Source organism: Plecotus auritus (assembly GCF_963455305.1).
Source record: "Plecotus auritus genome assembly, chromosome: 13".
Classification (NCBI taxonomy): domain Eukaryota; kingdom Metazoa; phylum Chordata; class Mammalia; order Chiroptera; family Vespertilionidae; genus Plecotus; species Plecotus auritus.
Genome location: NC_137779.1, coordinates 16,780,563 through 16,800,500, shown reverse-complemented (window position 1 = coordinate 16,800,500; position 19,938 = coordinate 16,780,563). Strand labels below are relative to the sequence as shown.

The window sequence follows — 19,938 nt, the reverse complement described above, 5'->3', positions numbered from 1 at the left end:
TGTCCTTGGATGTGGTCAGCAAATGACACTAGTTGGATTTCTGCTATCTTTCTCCCTGAGTAGGTTGATATAAGCTATTTACCCTCTGGTTAGGGAGGCAAAATGCAAATCATTTACTCTTAAGTGTCCTTGGTTTAGGGAAGATAGGATTTACTAGATGGCTCCAAATTGCTGTGTAATGTGAAAATATTATTTTATTTTTCCTTTCAAAAATGGGAGTGGCCCCCACTGCTATTTCTGTAGCCTGCTGGAGGGCACTTCTACTAAGAAAAGAACTTGGGGGTTCAGAAGGTTGTAGTTCCTGTATTTTTCTTTCTGAGTAGACTGTAACAACATGAAATCTTGCATATGAGAAGAGTTCTTAAAAAACAGAAACAAACAAAAACCCCTACCGTAAATAAATGAGTACTCTCAAAAGGATGGACTGGGACATTAGCCTTAGAATCTTATCTCACACTAACCCAGCACAGCAAATGGGTTCTGAGTAGCACAAAGCCCAAACGGCAGAGACAGAGGATTCCCTATGTTCATAAAACAGTGAAGAGCAAACTAAGTCCTCCAAAGATAAGAAAGCAATCAAAGAACATCAGTAGCCAAGTTACATTACAGACAGACGAGAACTTTCACTAGCTAAGAGTTTCCAGCGGTTGATGCCTTGAGAGGGAGAACAGGAAGGGTCACCAAGATTAAGAATTCTCGGCAGCTGCTGGGAAATTCCGGAAATCCCTGACACAGGTTCAGCCTGCCACAAGTAGCTGGGGCCCCTAGCAAAGTGGGATATGCCCTATCTTTAAACAAATTAAACCAAACAATAAACAGACACAAAACAACCAACAGAGACTCTATCTATACTAATAAAAGGGTAATAAGCTAATTAGACTGGAAGACCTTCCAGACGTCCTTCTGGACAAAGCCATGGTGGTGGGGCCGAAGCAGAGGTGGTTAGGGGCGATCAGGCCAAGAGGGGAGGGCAGTTGGGGGCGGTCAGGCTGGCGGGGAGGGGGGGCAGTTGGGGGCAGATCAGGCCAGCAGAGGGTGGGCATTTGGTGGTGAGCAGGCTGGCGGGGGCAGGTGGGGGGCAGTTGGGGGCGAGCAGGCCAGCAGGGCGGGGGGGAAGTTGGGGGCTAGCAGGCCGGCAGGCAGAGTGGTTAGGGGCAATCAGGCAGGCAGGCAGGTGAGCAGTTAGGAGCCAGCAGTCCCAGATTGTGAGAGAGATGTCCGACTGCCAGTTTAGGCCCGATCCCACAGGCCTAAACCAGCAGTCGGACATCCCCCAAGGGGTCCCACATTGGAGAGGGTGCAGGCCAGGCTGAGGGACACCCCTCCCCCCCCCCCATGCATGAATTTCATGCACCGGGCCACTAGTCTATAATAATAAAAGTGTAATTTGCTAATTAGACTGGACATCCTTCTGGACAACCTTCTGGGTGAAGCCAGGGCCGCGAGGGAAGCCCAGGTCCTGGGTGCCAGAGGGAAGCTGGTGCTGGCAGCCTAGAGAAGGAAGGCCTACTCTTGCACAAATTTCATGCATCGGGCCTCTAGTGTACAATATTTATAGGCATGCACAACCCACAGACAAGAGCTTCACACCATGCTCCTTGTCTGTCCAGCCACAGAAATCTCAGAATGCCCTGTTTAAAACCATCCAAAGCAGAGCAATATCTCTCGTCCCAGAGTGGATCAAACTAAGGACTTGGAGACCAAGCAGGGACCACTGGAGGTCCTCTGCCAGCCGGAGCTGATCAGGCTCACCCGAAGGACAGGCAATAAAATGCCTCCCATGCCACACACACTACTGCCATACACAGAACATACTTCCTTATAAGGAAGCCCAGACAGGAGGCAGCAAGTACTTCTCGTGCCATACAAACACGCTTGATTCCTCCCTACAAAACCGCTTGAGCCCTAACCAGTTTGGCTCAGTGGATAGAGCGTCGGCCTGGGGACTGAAGGGTCCCAGGTTCGATTCCAGTCAAGGGCATGTACCTTGGTTGTGAGCGTATCCCCAGTGGGGAGTGTGCAGGAGGCAGCTGATCGATGTTTCTCTCTCATCGATGTTTCTAGCTCTCTATCCCTCTCCCTTCCTCTCTGTAAAAAATCAATAAAATATATTTTAAAAAAAAAAACCGCTTGAATCAACTTAGGTCTCAGGTGACACGGTGAGAATTGCTGAGGCTACAGCTGGAACTCAAAGCAGGAAAATGCCTGGCAGCCCTGCAAATAAAGAGTCCAGACCTCCACCCCCGGAACCCCCAGCCCAGGCAGCAAGCGGGATCCTCGGTACTCACCCCAGAGGCGTCTCTTGCTTACGTCCTTTCGTGGTCGCCAGAATATGAACTGGACAATCAGTGGGTCTGTGCTGCCTGTCACTACTTGAGTTAAGCAGAGACGGTTGAATCAGATGAGCCTTTACTCCAATACTGCTGGCAGTGGGGGAGAGCAGCACATCATCCACAAAAATCTGCTCTGCATCGTCCCATAAACCAGCTGCTTACATAGGGTAAAGCAAGGATTGTATGGATAAGTAGGGATTACAGGCATGGGGAAGTAGGCAATTCGGGCTCCAGTGGGACTCCATCAGGCAACAAGGTTGTTAATCTTTCCATGATAATAAGCAATTCTTGAATGTGAATGGACCACACTCCAAGGCTGACTCCCAGGTCCTGGGGGCAGACAACTCCCAGCCAAGTCAAAATTCTTTCTTTCTTTCTTTCTTTTTTTTTTTTTGATCCTCACCCCGGAGATATTTTTCCTTTGATTTTTAGAGAGAGGGAAAGTCAGAGAGAAATATCAATGTGAGAGAAAGACATTGATTGGTTGCCTCCTGCATGCACCTAGACCAGGGCCTGGGCCTGGGAGGAGCCTGCAACCAAGGTACATGCCCTTGACCTGAATTGAACCTGGGACCCTTTGGTTCACAGTCCGATGCTCTATCTACTGAGCCAAACTGACTAGGACAGAGTGTCCTTTCTTTAACCAGCACAAGGCAATCGTGATTAATAGATCATGAATAATATTTCCCATAACCATAGCTAGTCCCCAATATTCTATTTTTGCCCCTAACATGTTTATTGTACTTGTAAGTTCATGATACTTTATCATCATTGGTGTGGATAAGGCCCTACTTCTTTGTTTTTTTCCATTTATACATTCCCCTTTATCACCAATTTTCCACTACTTTTCTCCATCCTTTCATACTTAAATGTTTCAATGTGTTTGATATTTATTTTAAAATATATTTTATTGATTTTTTGCAGAGAGGAAGGGAGAAGCATAGAGAGTCAGAAACATCGATGAGAGAGAAACATCAATCAGCTGCCTCCTGCACACCTCCTACTGGGGATGTGCAAGTAACCAAGGTACATGCCCTTGACCAGAATCAAACCTGGGACCTTTCAGTCTGCAGGCCAATGCTCTATCCACTGAGCCAAACCAGTTAGGGCAATGTGTTTGATATTTTTATTTTATTTGGATATATTCTTGTGTTACAGAAAACCAGAGAAGAACCAAGCAATGCTTAGAGAGATGGAGTTACATTTATTAAGCACGGGTCCAGAGGAAAATGTCTCTCAAATTCTGGGCCCCAACATGGAGGAATTTTCCCTATTTATATTTTTTTTACCTTCTTTGTCTCCCAAATATGGGGTGTTTCCAGCCCCCTTTGAAAGTTCTTAAAGAGCCCCTATGTGCTGGGGCCTTGAGACCTCAACCAAAGGCCTGGCCTGGTGCCAGCACTGATAATTTCATCCGGGAAAGGTTTAATGGCCTCTCTGAAGTGGGAGTAGTCTTATTTTCCTTATTATTTAAGCAAGCAAGCATTTACAGAAGCCAAATATCGGAGTTAAAATTTCAAACACCAGTTTTTATTTAAGATGGATGCTTTATTCCCCACTGGTTTTATGTACATGAGTCAAATCATTGACTCTTAGTCATTGTCAGGGAGGGAGTTATATTTACCCCTGAGGACTATAATCTTAATTTTCTGCCTAATAAAGTTAGTGGGCCTGTTTATAAGATAAGGCCCTGGAATGAGGGCCAGGAGTAATCTTTAGAGAGTCCAAAGAGTCCTAGACTCTCAATTTTGCCTCTGCTGTCTCAAGCCAGGTGTGATGAAGCCACGTTAGGATTCCATCGACCTTGACTGCTGAGGAGGTGGTCCTTTCCACGTAGGAGTCAGTCCTTGGGTGGCAAATTTCTTTACCCAAACAGAGTCACCAGGGTAGAAGGGATGAACCAGATCAGAAGTTGATACAGGCAGAGTGTCTCGGACATGCTCATGGATTGCTTCCCTGGTAGACTGTAAAGCCTGTAAGAACTTGAGTAAAGACTGGTTATAGATTTCTGCTTTTCTAGATTGGGTAGGTCAGGGTCTGGAAGAGTCACTAGAATCTGTAGAGGCCCCAATGGTTTTAGGGCAGTCTCCTGGGCAGCTTCATCTGTGGCCCGGTTGCTTCTGTGGTGACCCTTTACCTTATGAATAGCACTATGTACGTGAGCCATTGTAAATGCGTACCTGCTATAAATTGTTACTGATTTTTCTTTTGTCCACCGGAGAGCCTGAAACTGGGTGACTCAAGTGTTGGACATCCAGCACTCCAGTGTGTTCCAGAGTAAAAACCTTGATCTCATGTGGGGCAGTTAGGATTAGTTCCTGCCCTAGGGTTAACTTATTTGCTTTTTCGATAAGCATAGCTGTGGCTGCTACTGCCTGGATGCAAGTATGTCACCCAAATGCAAACGGGTCAAGTCTTTTGGACAAATAGGCTACTGGCCCTTTCCAAGGGCTGAGTCTTTGAGTGAGTACCTCTTTGGCTATGACCCTTGTCTTAAATACTTAGTTACATCTGGTATCGCTAGTTGGCCCATCATCCTTGCTCTGCTCATGTCTGTCTAACTGCCTAATATATTACCTTAAGAATCCTGGCTCTGAATTCTTTCAGGGAAAATGGATGTTGATTTTCTTCTGTAGCTGCTTTGTGCTGAGGAGGGACAGAGTTTTCTCTCAGAGCCAAGAGATCCTTGCTGTCTGTCAGAGGGATGATGAGGCCTGGGCACAGAAGGAGGTGGGCTTGTGACCTGGCAGAGACAAACTGTAACAAATGGTCCGGTGGAAGGGAAAGAAAACATTTCAGTGTGTTTTTTTTAAATTTAATAAATCTTTATTGTTTAGATTATTACAATTGTTCCTCTTTTTTCCCCCCATAGCTCCCCTCTACCCAGTTCCCACCCACCCTCTGCCCTTACCTCCCCACACTGTCCTCATCCATAGGTGTACGACCTTTGTCCAGTCTCTTCCTGCACCCCCCACACCCCTTTCCCCCCGAGAATTGTCAGTCCACTCCCTTTCTGTGCCCCTGATTCTATTATATTCACCAGTTTATTCTGTTCCACAGATTTTTTATTCACTTGATTTTTAGATTCACTTGTTGAGAGATATGTATTTGTTGTTCATAATTTTTATCTTTACACTTTTCTTCTTCTTCCTCTTCTTAAAGAGTATCTTTCAGCATTTCATATAATACTGGTTTGGTGTTGATGAACTCCTTTAGCTTTTTCTTATCTGTGAAGCTCTTTATCTGAACTTCAATTCTGAATGATAGCTTTGCTGGGTAGAGTAATCTTGGTTGTAGTTTCTTGCTGTGCATCACTTTGAATATTTCTTGCCACTCCCTTCTGGCCTGCACAGTTTCTCTTGAGAAATCAGCTGACAATCGTATGGGTGCTCCCTTGTAGGTAATTAACTGTTTTTCTCTTGCTGCTTTTAATATTCTCTCTTTGTCTTTTGCTCTTGGCATTTTAATTATGATGTGTCTTGGTGTGGTCCTCTTTGGATTCCTTTTGTTTGGGGTTCTCTGTGCTTCCTGGACTTGTAAGTCTATTTCTTTCACCACGTGGGGGAAGTTTTCTGTCATTATTTCTTCTAATATGTTTTCAGTATCTTGCTCTCTCTCTTCTTCTGGAACCCCCATAATTCTGATGTTGGTATGCTTGAAGTTGTCCCAGAGGCTCCTTACACTATCTTCTAATTTTTGGATTCTTTTTTCTTTTTTCTTTTCTGGTTGAGTGTTTTTTGCTTCTTTGTATTTCAAATCTTTGACTTGATTCTTGTGATCCTCTAGTCTGCTGTTAGGTCTCTGTACAATATTTTTTATTTCAGTCAGTGTATGTTTAATTTCTAGTTGGTCCTTTTTCATATCCTTGAGGGTCTCACTAAATTTATCGGCCTTTTCTAGAAAATTCTTGAAAAACCTTATAACCGTGGTTTTGAACTTTATATTCAGCCGTTCGCTTTCCTCCATTTCTTTCATTTGTGATCTGTTTCTTTGTCTCCGCATTTTGGCTGCTTCCTTGAGTTGGTAGAGTAGCTTTGTGTGCTAGGTGTCCTATATGGCCCAGTGGCTCAGCCTCCCCAGTTACCTGAGGTGGACACTCTTGGTGCACCCCTTGTGGATTGTGTATACAGCCTTGTTGTAGTTAAGTCTTGATTGTTGTTGGTATCACTGGGAGGAATTGACCTCCAGGCCAATTGGCTGTGAGGATCAGCTGTGTCTATGCTAGGAGAACTTCTGTGCTGGAGACAGCCTTATAAGACAAGACTTGCAAAATTGCAAAAGCCTCTGTGTTCAGCTTGGATGGGGCAGAGTCTCAGGGCTGAGCAGACAGCCTTGGCTTCCCGTCAGCCCTGCCCTATGAGGCCCCTGGGTCTCAGTGTCCCTCGGTAATTGCTGCAAGCACCTCTGAGAGAGAGCCACCCTCGAGTTTCGCCCGCTGCTGGACAGTCCAGTTTCTCCCCTAATGAATCTAGATTCCCAGATTCTTGCCCAGAACTGGAGTTCAGCGCAGTTGGGAGCTTCCGTCTTCCTCCCACTAGAGAAAGCCAGCGGCACACTCAGCAGTCAGTCCTCTCTGTGCGGACTTGCGCGCACACCTCCAGACCTCTGCCTTTCGCGGCTCCCCTGAGTTTCCGTGCGCTCCTCTCTTTTCCCGACAGTCCAGACTCCCCTCGTGTGAGTCTGGGACCCCAGGGTCTCACCCAGAACTGGGGTTCATTGCAGTTGGAACTGGGGTTCAGTGCAGTCGGGAGCTTCTGTCTCTCTCCCACTAGAGAAAGCTAGCCAGGCACTCAGCCACCCATCCTCTCCGCGCGCATGTCTTCATACCTCAGCCTTTTGCAGCTCCTTTGAGTCTCCGTGTGCCCCTCTCTTTCCTTCTAGTTGTAGAATTTCCACTCAGCCAGCTTTCCTGTGGTTCTGGATGATGTCCGTTCTGTCTTTTAGTTGTAGTTTTGAAATTGTTGTGCAAGGCAGCAGTTTAGGTGTTCACCTATGCTGCCATCTTGGTTTCTCCTCGAAAACATTTCAGTTTTAATAACCTCTATTGAAATAGAATTTTTCTCCTCAAAATTTCCTCTATGTTTATTAAAAGAGCCAAATCAAGACAAATTTACCTATTGTATTTAATTTGGCCTGATTGTTTGCATAAACACAACAAGAATGGTAACTGACTACCTTTGCTGGAATTTCATGGTTGAATCTTAGTGTGCCCTGTAGAACCAGGAAGCCAAGTCATCCAGCTGCTGTCCAGCTTGCCTGCAGTATCTGCTTAGTTAGGTGAATCCCTCACCTGCAGTGACTCCACCTGGGCCCACGCCCTAGGTTTCAAGGCCCATCTCAGTAGCCCTCCTACTCGTCGCGGCCTCGATTGTGTGGGGGTTCTGCAGGGACGCAGAGGCGCCCTTATTGCTCCCATTCTACTCTGACCAACCGCCAGTGATGGTAGGCCATGGGCCTGACGCTCCAGCGCCAGCCATTTTCAGGGCTCCCAAGCAGGATACCAGGCTTTTCCTTGGCACTCTTATCGGCTTCAAGTCTTCAGAGTTCAGACAAGGCTCTTTAAAACATGACACTCCAGTCAAAGTTTTCAGTTATTAAAACCACTATTAGAAACCGGTCTTATTGAATTTATGCAAAGAAATGTATTGCCATGATTTATTAAGCATTGTCAAATTTTGAAGGAATTATATAAGGAGAAAAATATACTGACCTGCTTTAAGATCTTATGATTTTCCTTCTCAGTCCATTCTATGGATTCTTCAGAGTAACATAACTGTCTTCAAATGGCAAGAAGAAATTCAAAATGTGTCTATATTCAAGTAGACAATTACAGCTGTCCTTGTAGTAGGGTTCCCCCTACTTGACTTGTAGTCTCACGTGTCACAGGACCTCATGGGGTCTGTAATTCCTGTAAACAGGGGGCTAGTACTCACCATTTCACTACTTCCCTCTGTTCCAAACAGGCCTCCCCCAGTTTCTTAAAGTTGAGGTTTGTGCCACCCTTGACATGGGCATGGTCACACAGGCCTGCAAGACAGTAACATTGGCACTGCGGCAACTTCTGACAGCTAAATCTTCTACTAAACATGACACATGGTAGGGCTATACAAATATCTTAGGGAGGTGACTAAAGTCTATTCTTGACCTTCCCACACAAAGCAAAATTGACCTAGTCTTTCTGGAGTCATGTCCATGAAGACACAGGCATCATCTAAGTCTATTATACAGCTTTCTGCAGGCCACTGTCAGGGCTGTGCATGTTGGCCAGTTCTTCTTTCTAGCCACAAACACAGTCTGTCCAATTTCCTTAAAATGTATTCTGGCATGGGAGAAAGTTGTTTTGCTGTAAACAGGCAGCTTATCCCCTACATAACTGGGCTTGGACATCTGCCTAGAAATCCGTAATCTATAACTTTAACATGCGGCATTAGGTCCTTCCAACCCAATAGGGTCTCTGCAATCCCTCAGTCAGACTCCTCCTCTCTTAGAGAATCTCAAAATCCTGAAGGCTCCCCGTTCCAGGGAGGGTGCCTTTCCTTTGCCCTTTGACTTTAAGCTGCCAGTCCAAAACAGCCAGAGTTGTAGTTAGAAACAGCTTTGCATATTGCAAAGCACTTCTGTGGCAGTGGCTTGGGTATTAGGTCCCTTGTCTTCCCACCAGTCCCCTCTGTGGCAGAGCAGTGACCGGGCCTCTCCTAAGGGAGTGCACTGGAAGGTGATCTCAGCCTCTCCTTTTCCAGCAGCAACAGGTACTGAATCCTTTTAGTACATTTGCAAACAGGGAGCTTTCACTAGCTCTGTCTGCTGCTTTCACAGATCCCAGGCTCGCTGCTCTATTCCTGAGGCTGCAGGAAGGCTAGTAGCAGTCACTGGCTTCTGGTTTAACTGCTTCAGCCAGCAAGCCAAAGGCCTAAGTCTTGTATTGCTTGTTGTAAAACACTCATTCCTCACTGGGCAGCAGCGGGGCAGCGCTAGTGTCAGGTAAATGTCTGCTGTCCCCTGCTTTTCTCGCTGCTGCTGCTTCTTCTAGGGCCACTGCAGGCAGCTCGGGCTTCCAGCCCCCCTCACCCCCTTCTTTCACCTGGCTCTTGGGGGCTGAGTCTGCCTAGCAACCAGTTTTAAATCACCAGGGCAGCTGTGGACTTCAGCTCCATTTCTCCTCCGCTTGGCTCCTGGAAGTTTAGTTTTTTGGGTTTTGTTTTTTTTTTATGTATTAGAATTCTTTATTCTTAGAAACCTCAATCCTTTAATGATTATCAAAAGTGAACAGTTAGCATTTTTAGATTAATATTTATGAACACATTTAAAATGTACTTTTACTTTCAAGAAAATATATCTAGACCTTCTGTGATAAAACTAAGAGCAGGTATCTAGTAAAAACTGCTATATTCTTCCTTATGTAGTTTTAAGTATATTGTATTCATATAATTTAGTATTGGAAGGGTTAAAAAAGAATAGAGCAGGGCAGCTAGATTAATTACGCTTGGAGAAAACTTGCGACCTTGAATCTAGTGAAGTTCTGATAAGACACCTGGACCAGACCCCTACGGCAGCAGAGCAGTCTGCAGCCAGTAAAAATCAACAAAAACCTATCTCTTCCTGCTTCATAATTAACTGTGGACACCACCACCCCACCCCCCGCCCTTTCTGCATTAACCATTTATTCTGTCCTGAAACAAGGCAAATGGTCTGAGAGCCTGTATATTTAGGCTTTTTACATTTAAGGATACTTTTTTTCTTTCTGTAACCGTTGTTTTCCCTCATAGATTTTTACTCTAAGCCCCAGAGGATCTTAAATGCTCCTCCGTTACCACTCTTGATTTCTCTGACCACCCCCCAGTCTAGTTGCTTGTCTCCCTTTCCGCTTGTGAGTCAGAGGAAGACAATTCCTACAGAGGGGAGAAATAGAAACAGTGGGAGTTTCAGAGAAAACTACAGACTACCGCTGTAGCAATCCTCCCTCCCGGAGGCTGGGGTCCGACCTGTGGAGAAAAATGACTCTTAGTCGGCCTGGAAAGATAGCAGATGAGGATAAGGGTATGTAGGGAGATTTCTTGCGGACTGAAAGCCTGGAGGGCCTCCTGAAAGAAAAGATCTTTAATCCAGTTACAGATGCTATTAGAATCAGGATGAGAGAGGAAGGGAAAGACCAGGTTATGTCCTCTGTGAGGATCCTAATAAATAACTGAAAACAGCAAGTCAAACAAAACACACAACCACGAAGACAACAGACCAGATAAGACACACAACCAGGGTTAACGGGATCCATAGACAGTTAATAATAAAAGTTCTTTATTCTTTGAAATGTCACAAATTTATATCTTTAAATTAACACTAAGACTTCAAAATTTCTTTTTTTTTTTTAAATATATTTTATTGATATTTTACAGAGAGGAAGGGAGAGGGATAGAGAGCTAGAAACATCGATGAGAGAGAAACATCGATCAGCTGCCTCCTGCACACCTCCCACTGGAGATGTGCCCGCAACCAAGGTACATGCCCTTGACCGGAATCGAACCCGGGACCCTTCAGTCCGCAGGCTGACGCTCTTTCCACTGAGCCAAACCGGTTTCGGCAAGACTTCAAAATTTCAATTTAATATAGCAAATTCACAAATCAGAGCAAACTGAAACCCTTACTTATACAAACATAGAGAGAAATTTTTATTAGCTAAGTGGGCTGATTCCCTCTCTGACAGAGAGCAAAAGACTCTGAGAAAAAGAAATCTCGCAGCTGCTAACGACTTTCGCATTCTGTCACAGCAGGTCTGCCCTATCTTTAAACAAATTAAACAATAGAGAGAGATAACAAATACTCTCATGTGTACAGCCAGAAGGCACAAAGTAGCTTTTGCTTCACACAGACCAGTTTAATGAGCAGATAATTATGCCAAGACAGACAAACATCCGTACTCACACTCTCTCAGTAGACTAGCCTAGACTGGAGCTGAGCAGATAAACGCCACCTGATTCCTGATTAATTTGCCTGAGGAAGTCCTTGACTTCCGGGGAGGTGATCAAGCTCCCCCTTCCACTCACTTGGAGTGGGCCTGACTGATGGGGCCCCTATCTTACTGATTCTGTCGACAGGTCCAGAAGTGTCCGTCCACTCTCTCCAGATGCCAGCCGGGTCCTGGGCTGAGGTCTGGGAGTGCACGGAGTCCCCCGGTTCAATTCTGCTAAATCAGCAGAGCAGCACCTCTGGGAGGCCTATCTGGCTCCCCCGAGCCCCAAACCTGGCGCATTCACTGGAGGCCAAAAGGCCAAGCACAGTTGTTCCCCAGCTCAGGGAACCATTAATGTTACAGAAAACCGGAGAAGAACCAAGCAATGCTTAGAGAGATGGAGTTACATTTATTACGCGCGGGTCCAGAGGAAAATGTCTCTCAAATTCTGGGCCCCAACATGAAGGAATTTTCCCTATTTATATGTTTTTACCTTCTTTGTCTCCCAAATATGGGGTGTTTCCGGCCCCCTTTGCAAGTTCTTAAAGAGCCCCTATGTGCTGGGGCCTTGAGACCTCAACCAAAGGCCTGGCCTGGTGCCAGCACTGATAATTTCATCCGGGGAAGGTTTAATGGCCTCTCTGAAGTGTGAGTAGTCTTATTTTCCTTATTATTTAAGCAAGCAAGCGTTTACAGAAGCCAAATAGCAGGGTTAAAATTTCAAACAACAGTTTTTATATAAGATGGATGCTTCACTTGTAAAATGTGATTTGTTTATAATATATAATTTTGGACCTTTCTTATTGAGATATATTGAAATATATCATTATACTATTAGTTTTAGTTATACAACATAATGATTCAAAATTTGTACATACTGTGAAATTTGTACATATCACCACAGTTAACATGCATCACCATACATAGTTATAAATTTTCTTCTTCTGATGAGACCTGACAATGAAAATAAACTGAATCGGAGGATCCAAGATGGCGGCGTAGGTAAACACCTAAACTGCTGCCTCGCACAACAATTTCAAAACTACAACTAAAAGACAAAACGTCTATCACCCAGAACCACGGGAAAGCTGGCTGAGTGGAAGTTCTACAACTAGAAGGAAAAAGAAAAGAGCATTGAGATGTGCATGAGCACTGACTAGCTGAGGAACGGAGGCGCATGATCCAGGCTGGCGGCAGGCGTTGCTTTTTTCAACCCAAAGGGAGACAAGCCCCTGATTACTCTGAAATCCAGTTTCTGGGAAGACGCGGGGGACCCAAACTTCTACGGGGAGAAGCTGGACTGTCTGCCATCGGGTCAGAAAGTGAGGGTGGCTTGCTTGCAGAGCTGCACGCAGGAATAATTGTTTACTGCGCTGGGGCGTGGGACGTGGGGATGCGGTTGGAGATGCAGAGACGGCTAACTGGCAGCCATCGCTGTTTGCCACGCCCTAGCCTAGTCACGCCCTGAGACCCTGCCCCGCACAACCTACAAGCCCACCCAAGCTCCAAGCAGCAGCTTTTGCATATGAATGGCCTGCCCTGTTGCAGCTTAACCTAGCAAACTTGCAGCCCGGGTCAGACAGCTCCAAAACCTCCAAACCCCAAGCAAAGAGGAGAAAACTGTAGTTCTCGCTGTAGATCCTGCTGGGTGGCCTCAGACAGTAGCTGACCTGCACCCCATTGGAGATCCAGAAGCCAGTGTACCTAGTGGTCAGTGTGAGACACCAGATTTCAACTCATCACATCCATAAGTGACACATTCAAGAAGCAGACTCAGTGAGCACCAAAGCCCCACTGAAACAAGTCCTGTATCATAAGCGTGTCTCCAGCGCAGCAGTTCTTCCATTATAGACACAGCGGGTCCTCACAGCCAATTGGCCTGGAGGTCAATTCCTCCCAGTGTGCCAACAGCAATCAAGGCTTAACTACACCAAGACTTTGCACTCAGCCCACAAAGGAGTGTACCAAGAGCATCCACCTCAGGTGATTGGGGAGGCTGAATTACTGGCCCCTATAGGTCACCTACCACACAAAGCCACTCCATCAACACAGGGAAGCAACCAAAATGTGGAGACAAAGAAACATGTCACGAATGAAAGAAATGGAGGAAAGCAAACTACTGGACTACATAGAGTTCAAAACCACATTTAAAAGGTTACTGAAGAATCTTCTAAAAACCTCTGACGAACTTATTGAGACCTTTAAGGATCTTAATGAGAATGCCAAAAAAATGGAAAAGGACCAGTCAGAAATTAAGCATACACTGTCTAAAATAAAGAATATACAGAAACTCGAGGAGGGAATAATGGCGGCGGAATAGACAGACGTGTTCCGAGCCTTGTCCCGGAGCAGAAAGAAAGAACAGCTGAGGGACGCACAAGGAGTGTTAGTTGGCTGGTTGGGAGACAGCTGAATTCCAGAAGGAGGTGGGGGACTGCTGAACGGGGTTCCCCTGACCTGGCAGCACCAACTGCGGCTGGGTCCCCTCCCGGAGCTGCGGGCTTGGACGCGGAGTCTGCGCCATCTTGATCCGGAAAGTGGAGCTTATCTGAAGCCTGAGAATCCACAACGGCGGCACCCCAGGAACAGCTGCGAGCCCCAGAACAACGCTCCCCAACTGGCGCAAGCACACGGGTTCAGAGGAGCTCTACACTCCACCACGGAAAGGTCAGATTTCGCCTGGGATAAGGTGAGGTCTCTGGTCCCGGCGGGAGAGAGGAACGCGCGTTTTGCGGGAGCTGGAGGACCAGGGAAGTCTGTGCCTAGAAAAATCCGTGGCTGTAGGGGCTGGCGTGATCTGTGATTGTGGAAAGGGGTCCTCAGAGCTGCTAAGAGAAGGGCACTCTAAAAAGCAACCCATTTTGATCTGAAGTGCAGGGACATCCTAAGAATTTCAGGCTGTCCAGACTTACGCGCAGCCCGTGCACTCCCTTTGTGCCTGGGTTTACTCGCAGTCCCGGAGTACACACAACTGGGCTTTTTCCTCTTCAAATCCTTGCTTCTGATTACTAAGCCCAATACATAGGATCACCCAGTTGGGGACACCCTGGGAGACTGCAGGGGAAAGTTGTTTTTCTGGAACCTGGGGATCGGAGCGGGGAGTGACCATCAGAGAGTCAGCTCTGAGGCAGACCACGCCCACAGGCCGGTGGCGAGTGCCACAGGGAAAGAAGGCTCTAACACTGCCTAGAGAGGCCATAGATAGACCCGGAAGTCAATCCAGAAACACTGCCACCCAGGGGCTGAATCACAAATTGACTCTTGCGTAATCAAAAATAAAGGAATACGAGAAATTAAGACACACCGCCTGCTTAAAATCAGGACTGGCTTACAACACCGAAGAGCAGTGGATCGCAGGGAACTGCAATACTGTCTGGACTGAGAAACAGGCGTGCCAAACAGAAAAACAGAGGAAGTGAATGACCTTCACTACTTCACATTTTATTTTTACCTTTTATTTTTTTATTTATTTTATTTTTTTATTTTCATTTTTTGCATCTTTTAATCAAGAAACTTTTTTTTCTTTTTTCATCACTTGATTTTACCTTTTTAATGATTACATTTTTATTTTCAATCCGTATTATTACTACTGCTATTTTATCTTTTTTTTTTTTTTAAAGTGTCATTTTATTTTCTCTTCATTTTATTTTGGGATTAGGGTTCTACATTCTATTTTTTATCTTTCCTTTAGCATCGTTTTACTCTATCTCAACTCTACCTTTAGGCCATCACTCTCTTCCTAACCTCCCCCTTTTCAGTGTCCTGTTTGTCTTACCCTTTTACTGCTTTAGATTTTCCCTATTCTTTCTGTTTACCCCTTGTTAAAATTTCACCCTACTTACATATCTAATCTCTAATCCCCTGCTCCAAGTCCACATACACCTCTCCCTTCGCTGTCTGAGCTATCCATAAACTTGTCCTTCTCTCTGTCCTTTTGTTGTTGTTTGCTTGAATGTAGATTATATCCAATTTTTATGCTGTTTTTGTGAGATTGTTTTGCTTATTCTTCTTTTGTTTATTTTTTTGTTTGTTTTGTGCTTCAGCTTTCCCTTGCCTCAATCCATATTAGTTGGTGTTGTAGTTTGTATTAATCCCCAGGCACTTGTTGCTGGCATTTGCTGGGATTAGTGATTGTTCTATTGGAGTTTTATCCCCAATATATATAGTCTGTTCCCCTTTCTCTCTTAGTCACTTTCTTGTCTCTCTTACTTTTTTTTTTTCTCTTTACTTTCCCTTTTCCCAATTTCATTTTCACACTCCTTTTTTCTTTTTTTCTTTCTTTCTTTCTTTTTTCCTCTTCTTCTTTCTCTCCTATCACCTAATTTGCCTTTCTCTGGTGGTCACCTTTATTGGAGGTTATTAATATCGTGAATACATTCCTGTTCAGTGCCTTGTGAGTTGTACCTGGTAGTGCTGTATTTTGTGCCTTTAAATCAACCCAGGAGAGAGAGAACTACATAACCAGACACCCAGAGAAGAGAGACCATGGGGAGACAAAGAAGCAGCCCGCATATGAAAGAAAAGCAGGCATCACCAGAAAAGGAAGTAAACGAAATGGAGGCAAGCAACCTTCCAGAAAAAGAATTCAGAGAAATGGTCATAAGGTGGCTGAAAAGAATGGAAGACAAATTCGACAATATGAGCAAGAACCAAGAGGAAATGAAGAAGAACCAAGAAGAAATGAAAAATGACATCGCTGCTGTAAAGAACTCAATAGAAAGCATCAAGAGTAGACTAGAAGAAGCAAAGGACCGCATCAGTGAGCTAGAAGACAAGATGGAAAAAAATACCCAAGAAAAGCAACTTCTAGAAAAAAAAATTAAAAGGCAGGAGGAGAGTCTAAGGGAACTTTGGGACAACACGAAACAAAACAACATCCGCATAATAGGGGTTCCAGAAGGAAAGGAAGCTGAGCAAGGAATAGAAAACCTCTTTGAAGAAATAATGACAGAAAATTTCCCAGATATAGGGAAGAAAAAACCCACACAAATCCAAGAAGCTCACAGAGTCCCAAGCAAAATGAACCCCAAAAGACCGACGCCAAGGCACATTATAATTAAATTGGCAAACACCAACGACAAAGTAAGAATCTTAAAAGCAGCAAGAGAGAGACAGAAAGTTACATACAAAGGAACCCCCATCAGACTAGCAACTGATTTCTCAACAGAAACTCATCAGGCCAGAAGGGAATGGAATGAAATATACAAAGTCATGCAAAGGAAGGGGCTGAATCCAAGAATACTGTACCCAGCAAGGCTGTCAATCAAAATTGAAGGTGAAATCAGGAGCTTCACAGACAAAAAAGGACTAAGGGAATTTATTACCACCAAACCAGCAATGCAAGAAATGCTAAAGGGTCTACTGTAAAAAAAAAAAAAAAAAAGAAAGAAAGAAACAGGAAGCGAAGAAGTAACACAGGGGTAAAGAATAGGAATGGCGACAAATAAGTACCTATCAATAATAACTTTAAATGTAAATGGATTAAATGCCCCAATCAAAAGACATAGGGTAACAGATTGGATAAGAAAACACAACCCATATATCTGCTGTCTACAAGAAACCCACCTCAGAAAAAAAGACGCACACAGACTGAGGGTGAAGGGATGGAAAAAGGTTTTCCAGGCAAATGGAACTGAAAAAAAAGCTGGGGTAGCAATACTTATTTCTGACAAATTAGATCTCAAACTGAAGGACATAACAAGAGATAAGGAAGGCCATTTCATAATACTAAAGGGAGCAATCCAACAAGAAGAAATAACTCTGGTAAACATATATGCACCCAATACAGGAGCACCCAAATACATAAAAAAACTCCTGGAGGATATTAAGGGAGACATTGACAGCAATACAATCATAGTAGGAGACTTTAATACCCCACTATCACCATTGGACAAATCCTCTAAACAAAACATCAGCAAAGAAACATCAATCCTAAATGACTCACTAGACCAGATGGAATTAATTGACATCTTCAGAACATTTCACCCCAAAGCCACAGAATATACATTCTTCTCAAGCGCACATGGGTCATTTTCAAAGATAGACCATATGTTGGGACATAGGCAAAGTCTCTTCAAATTCAAGAAGATAGAAATCATATCAAGCATCTTCTCAGACCACAGTGGCATAAAACTGGAAATCAACTACAATAAAAACAACCCAAAGAAATCAAACACATGGAGACTAAACAGCATGCTATTAAACCATGACTGGGTTACCAGAGAGATCAAAGAAGAAATAAAAAAACATCATGACAACAAATGACAATGAAAACACTACAATCCAAAATCTATGGGACACAGCGAAAGCAGTCTTGAGAGGGAAGTTCATAGCTCTACAAGCCTACTGCAAAAAACAAGAAACAGGGGTAATAAATTACCTAACCCAACAACTCAAAGAGTTAGAAAAAGAGCAACAAGAAAAGCCCAGTGTAAGCAGAAGGAAGGAAATAATAAAGATCAGAGCACAGATAAACGACATAGAGACCAAAGAAACAATACAAAAGATCAACAAAACCAAGAGCTGGTTCTTTGAAAGGATAAACAAGATTGATGAACCTCTAGCCAGGCTCACCAAGAAGCAAAGGGAGAGGACCCAAATAAACAAGATCAGAAATGAAAGAGGTGAAATAACAACAGATCCCGCCGAAATACAAAGGATTGTTAAAAAATACTACGAACAACTCTATTCCAACAAACTGGACAACCTGGAGGAAATGGACATATTCCTAGAAAAATATAACCTTCCAAAACTCAATCAGGAAGAATCTAAACAGCTCAACATGCCAGTAACTATGGAAGAAATTGAAGCAGTCATCAAAGAGCTTCCGGCAAACAAAAGCCCGGGGCCAGACGGCTTCACAGGAGAGTTCTACCAAACATTCAAGGAAGAACTAAAACCTATCCTCCTCAGACTATTCCAAAAAATTCAAGAGGAAGGAACACTTCCCAGCTCCTTCTATGAAGCCAGCATCACCCTAATACAAAAACCAGATAAAGACAACACAATGAAGGAGAATTACAGGCCAATATCCCTCATGAATGTAGATGCCAAAATCCTCAATAAAATTCTAGCAAATAGGATCCAGCAGTACATCAGAAAGATCATACACCATGACCAAGTAGGATTTATCCCAGGAATGCAAGGATGGTTCAATATCCGCAAATCAATAAATGTGATACATCACATAAACAAATTGAGAGATAAAAATCACATAGTCATATCAATTGATGCAGAAAAAGCATTTGACAAAATCCAACACCCTTTCTTGATAAAAACTCTCAACAAGGTGGGAATAGAAGGATCATACCTCAACATCATAAAAGCTATATATGATAAACCCACAGCTAACATCATACTCAATGGGCAAAAACTAAAACCATTTCCCCTAAGAACAGGAACAAGACAGGGATGCCCACTCTCACCACTCCTGTTTGACATAGTACTGGAAGTATTAGCCACTGCAATTAGACAAGAAGAAGAAATAAAAGGCATCCAAATTGGAAAAGAAGAAGTAAAGCTGTCCTTATTTGCAGATGACATGATATTGTACATAAAAAACCCGAAAGACTCCATCAAAAAACTAACAGACTTAATAAATGAATTCGGCAATGTAGCAGGATACAAAATTAACACCAAGAAATCTATGGCATTTCTATACACCAACAATGAACTTACAGAAAGAGAGACTAAAAAAGCAATCCCATTTTCCATCGCACCAAAAAAATTAAGATACTTAGGAATAAACCTAACCAAGGAGGTAAAAGACCTATATGCGGAAAACTACAGGACACTGAAAAAAGAGATAGAGGAAGATGTAAACAGATGGAAGAACATACCATGTTCATGGATTGGTAGAATCAACATCATTAAAATGTCCATACTACCCAAAGCAATCTATAGATTCAATGCACTCCCCATTAAAATACCAACGGCGTATTTCACAGACCTAGAAAGAACTCTCCAAAAATTCATCTGGAATAAAAAAAGACCCCGAATAGCCACAGCAATCCTGAGAAAGAAGAATAAAGTAGGAGGGATCTCAATACCAGATTTCAAGCTGTATTACAAAGCCACTGTCATCAAAACAGCCTGGTACTGGCACAAGAACAGACATATAGATCAATGGAACAGAATAGAGAATCCAGATATCGACCCAAACCAATATGCGCATTTAATATTTGACAAAGGAGGCATGAGCATACAATGGAGTCAAGACAGTCTCTTTAATAAATGGTGTTGGGAAAATTGGACAGATACATGCAAAAAAATGAAACTAGATCACCAACTTACACCATACACAAAAATAAACTCAAAATGGGTACAGGACTTAAATATAAGACGGGAAACCATAAAAATACTAGAGGAATCCACAGGCAGCAAAATCTCAGACATATGCCAAAAGAACTTTTTCAGTGATACTGCCCCTAGGGTAATGGAAGCCAAACAGAAAATAAACAAATGGGACTACATCAAAATAAAAAGCTTTTGCACAGCAAAAGAAACCATCAACAAAACAACAAGAAACCCCACTGTATGGGAGAACATATTTGCAAATGGTATCACTGATAAAGGTTTAATTTCCAACATCTACAGGCAGCTTATACAACTTAATAAAAGGAAGATAAATGATCCAATAAAAAAATGGGCAACGGACCTAAA

The 19,938-nt window shown here is 43.7% G+C and overlaps 1 protein-coding gene across 3 annotated transcripts in view; it reads left to right on the top strand.

Moving 5' to 3' along the window:
* Positions 1-19,938, top strand: part of FEZ1 (fasciculation and elongation protein zeta 1) — a 113,319-nt gene that overhangs the window by 20,722 nt on the left and 72,659 nt on the right. Inside the window, exon 3 of one of the 3 annotated variants that reach the window (XM_080650418.1) lies at positions 4,101-4,166. The exons of the other annotated variants lie outside the window; for them this stretch is intronic. The gene's annotated coding sequence lies outside the window, so the exon portion shown is untranslated. The remainder of the gene's footprint in view (positions 1-4,100; positions 4,167-19,938) is intronic. 3 annotated transcript variants of the gene reach the window in all.